The sequence below is a fragment of the Schistocerca nitens genome, chromosome 7 (assembly GCF_023898315.1).
Source record: "Schistocerca nitens isolate TAMUIC-IGC-003100 chromosome 7, iqSchNite1.1, whole genome shotgun sequence".
In the NCBI taxonomy this organism is placed as follows: Eukaryota; Metazoa; Arthropoda; class Insecta; order Orthoptera; family Acrididae; genus Schistocerca; species Schistocerca nitens.
The window spans coordinates 438299019-438313354 of record NC_064620.1 but is presented as its reverse complement, the minus strand read 5'-3'; the positions used below and the strand labels follow the sequence as shown (position 1 = coordinate 438313354).

The 14336-nt window shown below is 42.0% G+C and overlaps 1 non-coding gene across 1 annotated transcript; it reads right to left on the bottom strand.

Annotated features, from left to right (window-relative positions):
* Positions 1-4138: 4138 nt before the first annotated feature.
* On the bottom strand, positions 4139-4213 carry Trnal-caa (transfer RNA leucine (anticodon CAA)). The gene has a single exon. It is a non-coding gene; the product is annotated as a tRNA-Leu (tRNA).
* Positions 4214-14336: the final 10123 nt, after the last annotated feature.

The following is a 14336-nucleotide window of genomic DNA, read 5'->3' as shown; positions in this document are numbered from 1 at the left end:
GTTTATTTACGATATGTCTAAAGTTTCTAGTTTTGTAGTACATTCGGAAATAAGGTGGATTGCGTTTGTTTGCATACCTCACATGGAGCTGCTGGATATTTATGCTACTAGCCTTAGGTCAACTACGCAATCTACAACTTGTCATCTGCAAACAGCAAAACGTTATTTTATTTTTCTGTTTACTATGCATTTCCGATCGAGGATCACTATGTATTATATTGTTTAGCGCGTTATTTACCGTTTCTGATGCTGTGGCGTTTTTATTTTTTTGTGTCAAGGTAACACAGTTATTTCTTTCGGTTTTGTCGCTACACAATCATCTTATACGATGTCTTCTCCAAGCACAGAGTTTTCTCCGCCATTAGGTCTTGTGGCTTTGTAATGTTCATTTGTTTCTCGGCAAATTTGTTTGGGATGTGGCGTGCGGATTTGAAGTGTTGTTGAGGTTTGTGGTGTTTAGTTCATATGCATGTACTGTACGTGTGTGCGTGTTTGTTGTAAGTCATTATGTGCCACTTGTTGCTTACTGTCTGCTGGTTTATTGTGAATTTTGTTGTGTCTGTGTGTGTCTCATGATTGTGTATGTGTTGCCTGTTTTTGTATTCTGTTGTTTTTTATCTATAGTTTTCGTATCATACCCACTCTCCTGTGCAATTTGTTTTATTGCGTTCAGTTCTTCTGTATAATTAACATTTGTTCATGGGTGTTTTGTTCAGTCTATGTAGTATATATCTCAAGCTGCCTTCTTTATGAGTTATAGGGTGACTGGATTGGTTATGAATGATCGTGCTGGTGTTTGTAGGTTTCCTATCAATTATGAACTCGTGTTTGTTCTTTCTCTTTTGCTTGGTGAGATCTAAGAAACTGAGCTTTTTATCTGTTAGCGTTTCAATGGTGAACTGTATTTGTGGTTGGATGGTGTCTATGCCCTCATAAAATTATTTTATACCAGATTGCGGTTCATATATTAAGCAAATTATATCGTCTACGTGTCTGTACCATTTTGTACTGCTTTGGTTTTACTATTTTGTCAAATATTTGGTTTTCTATCTAATTGATGAAAATGTCAGCTGGGAGGTAAGTGTTTGGGATCCCATAGGTAGCCCTTCTTGTTGAGAGTAAAATTTGTTGTTGTATGTGAAGTAGTGTTGCTCGGTGATGAGTTGAGTACTGCTGATATTCCTTGTATGTTTGTCGCGCATATGTTTCCTTGTAGTTGGAGATTTCTGTCTGTGATTTTGATGACCTCTTCTGTATGTACATGGAAATCATGTTAAATGAAATTATTGTTGCTGTGTTTGATATACACTCCTGGAAATTGAAATAAGAACACCGTGAATTCATTGTCCCAGGAAGGGGAAACTTTATTGACACATTCCTGGGGTCAGATACATCACATCATCACACTGACAGAACCACAGGCACATAGACACAGGCAACAGAGCATGCACAATGTCGGTACTAGTACAGTGTATATCCACCTTTCGCAGCAATGCAGGCTGCTATTCTCCCATGGAGACGATCGTAGAGATGCTGGATGTAGTCCTGTGGAACGGCTTGCCATGCCATTTCCACCTGGCGCCTCAGTTGGACCAGCGTTCGTGCTGGACGTACAGACCGCGTGAGACGACGCTTCATCCAGTCCCAAACATGCTCAATGGGGGACAGATCCGGAGATCTTGCTGGCCAGGGTAGTTGACTTACACCTTCTAGAGCACGTTGGGTGGCACGGGATACATGCGGACGTGCATTGTCCTGTTGGAACAGCAAGTTCCCTTGCCGGTCTAGGAATGGTAGAACGATGGGTTCGATGACGGTTTGGATGTACCGTGCACTATTCAGTGTCCCCTCGACGATCACCAGTGGTGTACGGCCAGTGTAGGAGATCGCTCCCCACACCATGATGCCGGGTGTTGGCCCTGTGTGCCTCGGTCGTATGCAGTCCTGATTGTGGCGCTCACCTGCACGGCGCCAAACACGCATACGACCATCATTGGCACCAAGGCAGAAGCGACTCTCATCGCTGAAGACGACACGTCTCCATTCGTCCCTCCATTCACGCCTGTCGCGACACCACTAGAGGCGGGCTGCACGATGTTGGGGCGTGAGCGGAAGACGGCCTAACGGTGTGCGGGACCGTAGCCCAGCTTCATGGAGACGGTTGCGAATGGTCCTCGCCGATACCCCAGGAGCAACAGTGTCCCTAATTTGCTGGGAAGTGGCGGTGCGGTCCCCTACGGCAGTGCGTAGGATCCTACGGTCTTGGCGTGCATCCGTGCGTCGCTGCGGTCCGGTCCCAGGTCGACGGGCACGTGCACCTTCCGCCGACCACTGGCGACAACATCGATGTACTGTGGAGACCTCACGCCCCACGTGTTGAGCAATTCGGCGGTACGTCCACCCGGCCTGCCGCATGCCCACTATATGCCCTCGCTCAAAGTCCGTCAACTGCACACACGGTTCACGTCCACGCTGTCGCGGCATGCTACCAGTGTTAAAGACTGCGATGGAGCTCCGTATGCCACGGCAAACTGGCTGACACTGACGGCGGCGGTGCACAAATGCTGCGCAGCTAGCGCCATTCGACGGCCAACACCGCGGTTCCTGGTGTGTCCGCTGTGCCGTGCGTGTGATCATTGCTTGTACAGCCCTCTCGCAGTGTCCGGAGCAAGTATGGTGGGTCTGACACACCGGTGTCAATGTGTTCTTTTTTCCATTTCCAGAAGTGTATTTTGATGCACTCTACATGCCTATCCACAGCTCTCTGTCGCTCTGTCTCCCTATCTTGGAACTCTCCCCCCTACAAACACGCGAATAAACACCACAAACATCAACAAAACTTCAAATCCGCGCGTTACATCTCAAACAAAAATGAATGTTTAACGACAAAAGCGAAAGAAATAACCGTGTTCTTTCGACACAAAAAAGTAAAAATATCACAACATCGAAAACGTACATAACACCATAAACAACACGAGACATAGTGATTGTCGGTCGGAAATGCATAATATCAGGAAAATAAAATAGCATTTGGCTGTCTGCAGCTGACAGGCCGTACATTGCGTAGTAGACCCAAAGCTACTAGCATAAACATCCAGTAGCTTCATGTGAAGCAGTAAACAAATGTATACATCTACTTTATTTCCAAATGTACTATGAAACTTTAAACATATCATAAATAAACAGCATACGATGCCTCAGATCAATGATACATGTTTCAACTTTGTACTGTGTACAAACCAATATCAAAAATATATGACAATAATCCTCTCATTTTTCAAATGGAAATATTTTAGACCGAAAGCTTCTTTAATGGTTAACATATAACACTTCTGTGTAAGGAAAATAAACAAATAAAAGTACCGAAGATAGCACAAAAAGTGCTGAAACATGAATGGGTGAAAACTAAATTACAAAGTTGACTTTGCAAGCACAGACATAAGGAGAACTGCAACATTCACATGACGGGTCGTAATGTACCCACAAAGGAAAAAGTCACGACATCAGTGCAGCGGACATGTGGACCAATGGAAGAGAGCCACAGTATCTTCACCACTATGCCCAATCCAGCGATGCGGGCGTTTGTCGCCTAGATAGCGACAAACACAGATGTCATATGAGGGGGTACCCCGTCGTCTTGGAAAATGAAATTTTCAGAACCGGCAATCAGCTGTTGAAACAACCACAGCCACAACTACGGCATGTCAAGGTAGAAGGAACTTGTCACAGTTTTCTCACGGAAGACAAACATCCCATACAGCTTTCTCTATGATACTGCACAGAAAACGTCAAACTTTAGCGAATCACATTCATGGCAGCAGTTTCATGAGGATTTTCTGTGCCCCAAGTTTTTTTCCTGAAATCCTTCTGAATGCATGCCGTACTGTCGTAACAGATAAATACGAATGAGTTTTTTATAATAAAACTGCATTTCTATTCCGTGTCTACTGTTAAGGTAATACATCACTCAACAGAGTGTTTCCATGATCTCCACCGCCATTGCTGAGTAACTAGCGAAAAGTTCTTGGACTTCCAGAAGCATTCCCTTTCACACACGCTTGAGATAATGTTCGTCTTTCCTGATCGACGATTGGTAAATTAGCCATTCTCTTGAAACTTCCTGGCAGATTAAAACTGTGTGCCCGACCGAGACTCGAACTCGGGACCTTTGCCTTTTGCGGGCAAGTGCTCTACCAACTGAGCTACCGAAGCACGACTCACGCCCGGTACTCACAGCTGTATTTCTGCCAGTACCTCATCTCCTACCTTCCAAACTTTACAGAAGCTCTCCTGTGAACCTTGCAGAACTAGCACTCCTGAAAGAAAGGATATTGCGGAGACATGGCTTAGCCACAGCCTGGGGGATGTTTCTCATTCTAGCCATTCTCTTGTTTGCACGACCGCTGTAGAGGAGTTTGATCGTCTTTATCTGCAGCAATAATGTGTTATAGAACTCTAACGGGCTGCGAAATAGCTGGAGACAGGCTGAGGACCAAATCAGCATCTGTTGGTTTATCTATGATTATAATTGCGTAGTCTCTTTTAACAAACATATATTCTTTTCGAGCAGATCGAGAGGTAGTTTTCTCAGCGTTTTTAACATCATATTATAATAAGTATTTATCGTTTCCCATAACGATCAGAAGCAGCAAAGATGACGAGGTAGTTAGAGACAGAAAACAAGCCAGATCCTTGGAGGTACAGGGAATCAAAATTGGTCGTATCAGTTTCAAATGTGCTGTCCCGGCATTCGCCTTAAGCGATTTAGGAAAACTGCGGAAGAACTGACTCAGCACATAGAAAAGTCAACATCACCTTCGGTAAAATTAAAAACAAGGCTGGTAACATTAAGAGGCAATAGGAATTTCCCTATAAAATGTAGAGGTGAGAGCAGATAGATGGAAAGAGTGCATCGAAGGCTTCTACGGGGGTAAAGTCTTGTCTGAGGACTTAATAGAAAAAGAACTTGGAGTCGACATGGAAGACATGGGGAAACCAGTATTACAGTCAGAATTTAAAAGAGCTTCGGAAGACTTGAGATGAAACAAGGCAGATGAGATAGATAACGTTCCAGCACAGTTTCTAAACTCATCGGAAGAAGCGGTAACAAAAAGAGTATTGACGTTGGTGTGTAGAATTTGTGAGACTAGCGACGTACTATCAGGCTTTCGAAAAAACATCGTTCTCACAGTTCCGAAGGTGTCAAGGACACACGAGTGCGAGAACTATCGCACAATCAACTTGAAAGCTTATGCTTCCATGCTGCTGACAAGAATAATACAGAGAAGAGTGGTAAAAGAAATTGAGGATCTGTTAACGATGCTTTAGGAAAGGTATGGGCACTAGAGAGGCAGCTCTGATGTTGTGGTCGACAGTGGGTGCAAGACTGAAGAAAAATCGAGACACGTTCATAATATTTGTCGACCTGGAAGAACCATTCGATAATGTAAAATGGTGCAAGATGTTCGAATTTCTGAGGAAAAGTAGGAGTAAGCTATAGGGAAAGATGGCTAATACGTACAGGAGACAAGAGGAATCAATAAGAGTGGAAGACGAGGAATGAAGTGCTCGGATTAAAAAGGGTGTAAGGCAGAAACGTAACCTTTTGCCCCTAATGTTAAATACATACATCGATGAAGTAATGACGGAAATGAAATAAAGGTTCAAAAGTAAAATTAAAATACAAGGTAAAAGGATGTCGGTGGAAAGATTTGCCGACGACATTGCTATCCTCAGTGAAAGTGCAGAAGAATTACAGGATCAGTTGAATGGAATCAAGAGTTTAATGAGTGCAGAATATGGATTGAGAGTAAATCGAAGAAAGATGAAAATCAAGAGAAGTAACAAAAGTGAGAAGAGCGAGAAACTAAACACGAGGATTGGTGATCATGAAGTAGATGAAGTTACGGAATTCTGTTACCTAGGCAGTAAAATAACGCATGATGGACGGAGCAAGGAGGACATAAAAAAGCATACTAGCACTGGCAAAAAGGGCATTCGTGGGCTGTAGAAGTCTACTGGTATCAAACATAGGTCTTAATTTGAAAAAGAAGTTTCTGAGAATGTATGTTTGGCGCACAGCATTGTTTAGTGGTGAAACATGGTCTGCGCGAAAACCGGAAAAGAAGAGAATCGAAGCATTTGAAATGTGGTGCTTCAGAAGAGCGCTGAAAATTAGATGGACTGGTAAGGTAGGGAACAAGGAGATTCTCTGGAGAATCAGCGAGGAAAGGAATATATGGAAAACACCCACAAGAAGAAGGGACAGGATAGTAAGACATCTGTTAAGACACCACGGAATAGCTTCCATGGTAATAAAGGAAGCTGTAAAGAGCAAAATCAGTGGACGGAAACAGAGATTGGAATAATCTAGCAAGTGAGGAATTCGTGGCTGGCCGCATGAAGCTATTCAGAAGGCTGATGACTCAAAAAAAGAAAGGGAAAAACCAAATCTGGATGACAAGACTCAAGACAGGGGTTTGAGCTGCCCGTCCTCCCAGACGTAAGCCCATTGCGCCTAACAGTATGGCACCTCGTTTCTGACTGGTTTCCTTTCCTGTGCCAACCTCCGCATGTCACAGTAGCACTTGCAACCTGCGTCCCCAATTATTTGTTAGATATAATGCAATCTCTGTTTTCTTCTACAGTTTTTACCCTCTACAGCTCTTACCATGGAAGTTATTCCCCGATGTCATTATTTTCCGTATGTCCCTTTCCTCGCTGATTCTGCAGAGAACCTCCTCATTCGTTACCTTATCAGCCCACCTAAATTTCAACATTCTTCTATAGCACCATAGCTCATACGTTTCGATTCTCCTTTTTTAACTACTCTAAAAAAGTTTTGTTTCTACGTAAAATCAGTCAGTGGATCAAGGACATCTGTCCAAATTTTCGTTGATTGTGGTGATGATAAAATTAAAGCTGTTATACTGAATGTGCTTTACCGAGGAACATAACACATTTTCTAATTCAACAGTCGCACGGATTTGAAAATGACAGATATAAAAATAAGTGGAGTTGCACTGAAAAACAACTGAAGACGTACTATGTAAAGAAAACCACTGAAACTGATTTTGTCTCTAATCTGTGAAATAAGAGGCTCAACTACTAGGAACAGTCAAACGCAGGACGCTGAAACTACTGAGCATCGCACGTTATTGGAAAAGGGCTCAGTTCATTCCAGTCTATTAGAATATGCGCACGTCATTTTAGCTGAACCACAGACATTTTACCCTGCCGTCAGTTTTTCGTATAATCGCCGATGGTATTTATGCTCACGTATAACGACATTTTGGTGATCAAGCATCTCCTCCCTAGAAATTAGCGCGAACTATGTAAGCATCTGTCAGGTAAAATTGTGCTTTCCTTGTTCGTTCACGAGACCTAGAAGTCCTAGAGGGGAGTCTTCGGTACAGTCCTGCACCGTCACTTACTGATTAAAATAAGTGGTTACGGAATATCGGAACAGGTATGCAATTTATCTGAAGACTTGCTAGCGAAAACAACCCAGTATGTCATCAGAAGCAAAAGTAACTCCCATTTTTCCTCAATGACTTCTTACGAAATAGATTCGCATTCTGCGACTACATGTTCACGTCAACTGCTTGCGACAGATACTGGGACTCGAAACCGGATTGCCCGCTTATAGCGAGCGGTCCTCTTAACCTCTTCGGCTATACGATCACGTCTCGAGGACTGATCCAAACTTCCATATGTCATGTAGTCACAACCCTTATGCTAGCACAATTAGTGATTCCCGCACAGGGAGGCAAGTATTACATCGTCATTTGAGCCCGTCGAGGCACATATACGTCATTGATGATTACAATGTCTGTGTATATACAGAGTCTGTATCTTCACTATTCAATGTCCTCCAAACACGCATGCACGTCAATGCATAGTAGGAGAATGCGAATCTATATCGTAATGTTTACCACAGGTATAATGCATCAAATGAAGAAATTGAAAGAGAATACAAACGTCTAAAAAATGAAGAGCAAAATGGCTAAGCATGGATAGCTAGAGGACAAATATAAGGATTTAGAAGCATATTTCACTAGGGGAAAATACAGTAGATGCCGCCTACCGGAAAATTAAAGAGGCCTTTGGGGGAAGGAGAAGCGGCTGTGTCATCATCAAAGAGCTCAGATAGGAAACCAGCCCTAACCAAAGAAGGGAAAGCTGAAATATGGAAGGAATATACAGAGGGTCTGTACAATGGAGATGAAATTGAAAGCAATATTGTAGGAAGGGAAGAAGACGTAGGAGGGTGAGATGAAATTGACAGATCATTGAAAGACCTAAATCGAAATAAGAATCCGCGTGTAGACGACATTCCGTGAGAACCACTGATCACCTTGGGAGAGCCAGCCATGACAAAACATTCCACCTGGCGTGCAAGATGTATGAGACAGGCGAAATACCCGCTGACTTCAATGAGACTGTAATAACTACTGTTCCAAAGAAAGCATGTGCTGACAGGTGTGAAAATTACCGAACTATCAGTTTAATACGTCATGCTTGCAAAGTACTAACACGAATTCTTTATAGAGGAATGGAAAAACTGGTAGGCGCTTACCTCGGAGAAGATCAGTTTGGATTTCGGAGAAATGTAGGAACCAGCAAAGCGTTACTGATTGTATGACGTACTTTAGAGGATAGATTAAGGAAAGACAAACTACGTTTATAGTATTTGTAGACTTAGAGAGAAAGCTATTTGTTATGAACTGTAGATTAAAACTGAAGAAACTGCAAAAAGGTGGGAATTTAAGGAGATAGGACCTGGATAAACTGACTAAACCAGAGGTTGTACAGAGTTTCAGGGAGAGCATAAGGGAACAATTGACAGGAATGGGGGAAAGAAATACAGTGGAAGAAGAATGGGTAGCTTTGAGGGATGAAATAGTGAAGGCAGCAGAGGATCAACTAGGTAAAAAACGAGGGATTGTAGAAATCCTTGGGTAACAGAAGAAATATTGAATTTAATTGATGAAAGGAGAAAATATAAAAATGCAGTAAATGAAGCAGGCAAAAAGGAATACAAACGTCTCAAAAATGAGATCGGTAGGAAGTGCAAAATGGTAAAGCAGGGATGGCTAAAGGACAAATGTAAAGATGTAGAGGCTTATCTCACTAGGGGTAAGATAGATAGTGCCTACAGGAAAATTAAAGAGACCTTAGGAGAAAAGAGAACCACTTGTATGAATATCAAGAGCTCAGATGGCAACCCAGTTTTAAGCAAAGAAGGGAAAGCAGAAAGGTGGAAGGAGTATATAGAGGGTCTATACAAGGGCGATGTACTTGAGGACAATATTATAGAAATGGAAGAGGATGTAGATGAAGATGAAATGGGAGATACGATAATGCGTGAAGAGTTTGACAGAGCACTGAAAGACATGACTCGAAACAAGGCCCCGGGAGTAGACAACATTCCATTAGAACTACTGACAGCCTTGGGAGAGCCAGTCCTGACAAAACTCTACCATCTGGTGAGCAAGATGTGTGAGACAGGCGAAATACCCTCAGACTTCAAGAAGAATATAATAATTCCAATCCCAAAGAAAGCAGGTGTTGACAGATGTGAAAATTACCGAACTATCAGTTTAATAAGCCACGGGTGCAAAATACTAACACGAATTCTTTACAGACGAATGGAGAAACTGGTAGAAGCCGACTTCGGGGAAGATCAGTTTGGATTCCGTAGAAATGTTGGAACACGTGAGGCAATACTGACCCTACGACTTATCTTAGAAGATAGATTAAGGGAAGGCAAACCTACGTTTCTAGCATTTGTAGACTTAGAGAAAGCTTTTGACAATGTTGATTGGAATACTCTCTTTCAAATTCTGAAGGTGGCAGGGGTAAAATACAGGGAGCGAAAGGCTATTTACAATTTGTGCAGAAAACAGATGGCAGTTACAAGAGTCGAGGGACATGAAAGGGAAGCAGTGGTTGGGAAGGAAGTGAGACAGGGTTGTAGCCTCTCCCCGATGTTATTCAATCTGTATAGTGAGCAAGCAGTAAAGGAAACAAAAGAAAAATTCGAAGTAGGTCTTAAAATCCATGGAGAAGAAATAAAAACTTTGAGGTTCGCCGATGACATTGTAATTCTGTCAGACAGCAAAGGACTTGGAAGAGCAGTTAAAAGGAATCGACAGGGTTTTGAAAGGAGGATATAAGATGAAAATCAACAAAAGCAAGACGAGGATAATGGATTGTAGTCGAATTAAATCAGGTGATATTGAGAGATTTAGATTAGGTAATGAAGCACTTAAAGCAGTATATGAGTTTGCTGTTTGGGCAGAAAAATACCTGATGATGGTCGAAGTAGAGAGGATATAAAATATAGACTGACAACGACGTTTCTGAAGAAGAGAAATTTGTTGACATCAAATATAAATTTAATTGTTAGATAGTCTTTTCTGAAGGTATTTGTCTGGTGGAAAGCCATGGATGAAAGCGAAACGCGGACGATAAACAGTTGAGACAAGAAGAGAACAGAAGCTTTAAAAATGTGATGTTAAAGAATAATGCTGAAGGTTAGATGGGTAGATCACGTAACTAATGAGGAGGTACTGAACAGAACTGATGAGAAAAGAAATTTGTGGCACAATCTGACCAGAAGACGGGATCGGTTGATGGGACACAATCTGAGACATCAAGGTATCACGAATTTAGTATTGGTTGGAAGTGCGGGTGGTAAAAATCGTGGAGGGAGACCAAGAGATGAATACAATAAGCAGATTCAGAAGGATGTAAGTTGCAGTAGGTATTTAGAGATGAAGAGGCTTGCTCAGGATAGAGTAGCACAGAGAGCTGCATCAAACCAGTCTTCGGACTCAAGACCAAATCAAGAGCACCATAGCTGTAATGGTCGGTAACAGCGTCTGTTCCTTCAGATACTTTAAAGACTTTCAAAATCCCGAGAGCTCATGTTGCAACACGAGTCAAGAAACATGTTCTTTCTTCAAACTAATACTATCACGATAGCAAAATTACTGAAATTCTGGCCTGTCACTGAAGGTTTCGGCTGTTCTTTCTTCTCAACAACCATTTGAAAAAGGAACAAGAGGTTGAGACGGAGAGAGGGGAGGGAGTTGGGAGAGCCAGGGTGAATCATTCTGATGCACTAGTAAACCTACATGACATACCATTCGGTGTCTGCGCGATGTGGCTGTAGATGTACGTAAAGATACAGTAGCTTACGTAATATTTAGTTTTTCAACGCACGTTCAGACAATCTGAGACGTCTACGTCTGTCTGCAACAGGTTAATGTCCTCCACAGCTCAATGCTATTGAGAACGTACGCGAAACTCGGGACAGAAGAATAAAGATAATGACAGTTTCGTCAAGAGAGGAGACTGGGTGAGAATGGGTAAATATTCAGCTCGAACACATAAGAAAAATTGCGGCAGTAAGAAGAAATAAAATACGCATAAAAATTAAGAAATACTTCAAGTTAACTGAAATTTTATTTTTATTCATTAGAATGTGAAAAATGTTATAAAACATCGGAATGCCAGAGCATTAAAGTGAGATTCTGTTTACTTCGGTGAAAGAGGAACTACGTACTACAGGGTGTCCATAAAAGAATGTCGTAGTTTCAGTGATACATAATAACAGTTTAATTTAGACTATTTACAGTTAATCATACATCAAACTGAAGGTTTGCTTCTTTAATTATACGGCACACATACAACCTAAACTCCAGTTCTTCCCATACTTTGGGTACTTTGGACAACAAGTCCGGGGTATAAAAGCAACATTCTCTTCAATTCCGTGTACACCTCTGGCAAATCATTAGGTAGTGACGGAACATAGACAGGATCTTTTATTAAGGCCTATAGGAAAAGAACTGCGCGGCATGGGGTCAGGCGAACGTCGAGACCAGCGGATAAGTGCTCCGTCGTACTGACCATTACCAGCAATCCGACAGTCAAGAACTTAAACGTTGAACCACTCTTGTACAAAGAGATGTCAGTGGTGAGAAGTATTTAGGTTTACCTTCTCACAGGGGAACGAGCCGTTCTTGCAACACATCCAGATAAGCCTCCCCTTTAGAAAAAAAGTCCGTACTTTTGACTTCGGGCAAAGCTCAGAAGACGTTTGATTTGGGGAATCTCCTTGCGTTGTACAGTTTCATGACGTTATTCTGAACCGCAGAAACGAACATTATCTCGTATTTACCTTACCACTCAGATGAAAAGTTGTCTCATTTGTGAACAACGCACCATCAAGAAGATCATCTCCGCGCTGCAACACTTCACTTGCCAAGTTGTAACGTACACCGTAGTTAGCTGGGTTTAAAGCATGTTCCAACAGTCGCTGTTATGGACGCATGTTTAAACTTTATCTTAAAATCTTCTATACTGTCGTCGTTGGCAACTGAAGTCCAATACTTGCTTTCCGAACAAACTTATCAGGACTACAAAGCTAAGATGCTCTGACTCGATTAATATCCCCGTCAGACGCTTTTCGTCGTCCCGTGCTTTTCTCATTACACACGTATCCGGTAGTTTCGAATTAACTGTACCGTCGGTGGATGTTTTTGCCACATGGGGGATGAGAATTAAACTTTAAACGAAAAGTACGTTGAACTGAAAGTACCGATTCACTCTTGGCAAACTGCGGAACACAAAACGCTTTATGCTCGGGGATCGTCGTTTTGTGTATGTGTCACATGTGGCACTGCGTGCGGGAAAACAACAAAGCATTACTCTCGTATGCGCTTATCTAAAACTGTTTGAGTTATTCTTTAATTGTGACCTTGAACCAACATTCTACAACGCTTACATCTGACACTGTTAAAATTTATAACAGGGATATCCTTTTATGGGCACCTTGTACTACGTGGGTGGCTGCAGTGACTAACTGAGGAGGCGTTAAGCGGTGAATGTTCTAACTCATTTAGGCAAGTTTGCACGTCTGTTATTTATGTACTCATACAGCCAGAAATAGTGTCATCACCTTTTTATGTTGCTTAATGGAGGCCGAAAACCCACTGTCAGGCCCCTCGTTGATAATGAGACTAAACCTTCTTCGCGGTGATGGCACGCTATCCACGCCCTTTTTACTTCGCCCCCTGTAATAATCAAACATAGCGACTCAGACGTAGACTTCGCCTTTGCCGCCGAAGCTGTCGCCGTAAACAGAGGCCCGGAGAAAAACACCCAACACGACCTCGCGTCTGCGCCGGGCCGCGCCCCTTTTTGTAATCGGCCGCTTCTGGCGCTATAAGCTCGACCACCGCTGACGGCTCTGTAAATAAACCGGGACGCCCTCACTTGAGGCGGCGACTTTCTTCACGTCAGGTCTGCGAGAAGCCATCGTGGACATCATGCTGTCGTACCCAGCATCCGTTATGTGGCCTCATTCTTGTGGCGACCTCTTTTTCGTTTTTCAACTCTGCTTGTGTCAAAGAGTTTATTGTTACCTGAGAACTGAATAATCATTCTGTCAGGTACAAATCATTAAGCCCACCCAGTCATTAAAGAATCAAAGTCCCATGTATAAAACAGGTTCAAGCGTCTGGTTGCTTTAGAAATGAGTTAATGTGTTAAATATTTGACTTTAAACATGTAAGTGAGAAAAAAGTTTAGGAAAGGATTGAAATTGTGCTTAAAGTTTGTTGTAAATCGTTACGTGGTCTCATTATGCAACACTGGACGAATATATGAACTATGTGTCCTACAATGATATAATTTTGCTGGTACATTCAGTGGTCTGTGTGGATAATGTCTGCAAACTGTGTTGCGAATAGAGGCGGTAGAAAAAGAGTAATAAATTAAAACATCGTGCCTGGTGCCAAAGTGTGACTTCATGAACAGTGAAACTGTAGTAAGCAATAAACTTTTTCCCTTTCATCATTTTGTAGGGGATGTCTCCGAGGAAAAGTTTCGTTAAGATTTGAAACAACGAGAGTAGTGTGTTTTGAAGTCGCTGAGAAGTCTCATTCTCAAATACTGGATGAATATAGTCCGGGTATTTACGCGCTGTCAGTTATGCTGCTTTGAGACAAAAAAACAGTTTCAAATTGTGATACTTGCTTTATTGTGTTAAATTTGTAAGATAAGATTATACCTCGTAATGAATAGATTGTGACAGCATTTAAATTTTTTAATTCGATCAATAATTATAGAAGGTACTGAAAATTAAATTTTTGTTGCCCTTTGAAGTCGTTAGAGGCAAATGGTATTGGATTGCAGGATAGAGATTTAGTAATACAAATCCTATAATGGTTACCGATCATTGAATGTTTGAACTGTAAATGTTAAGATGAATGCTGAGTACGTCTCGTTCTAATTTCCTTACAATATTATTCTGCAGTTTTTTTCCA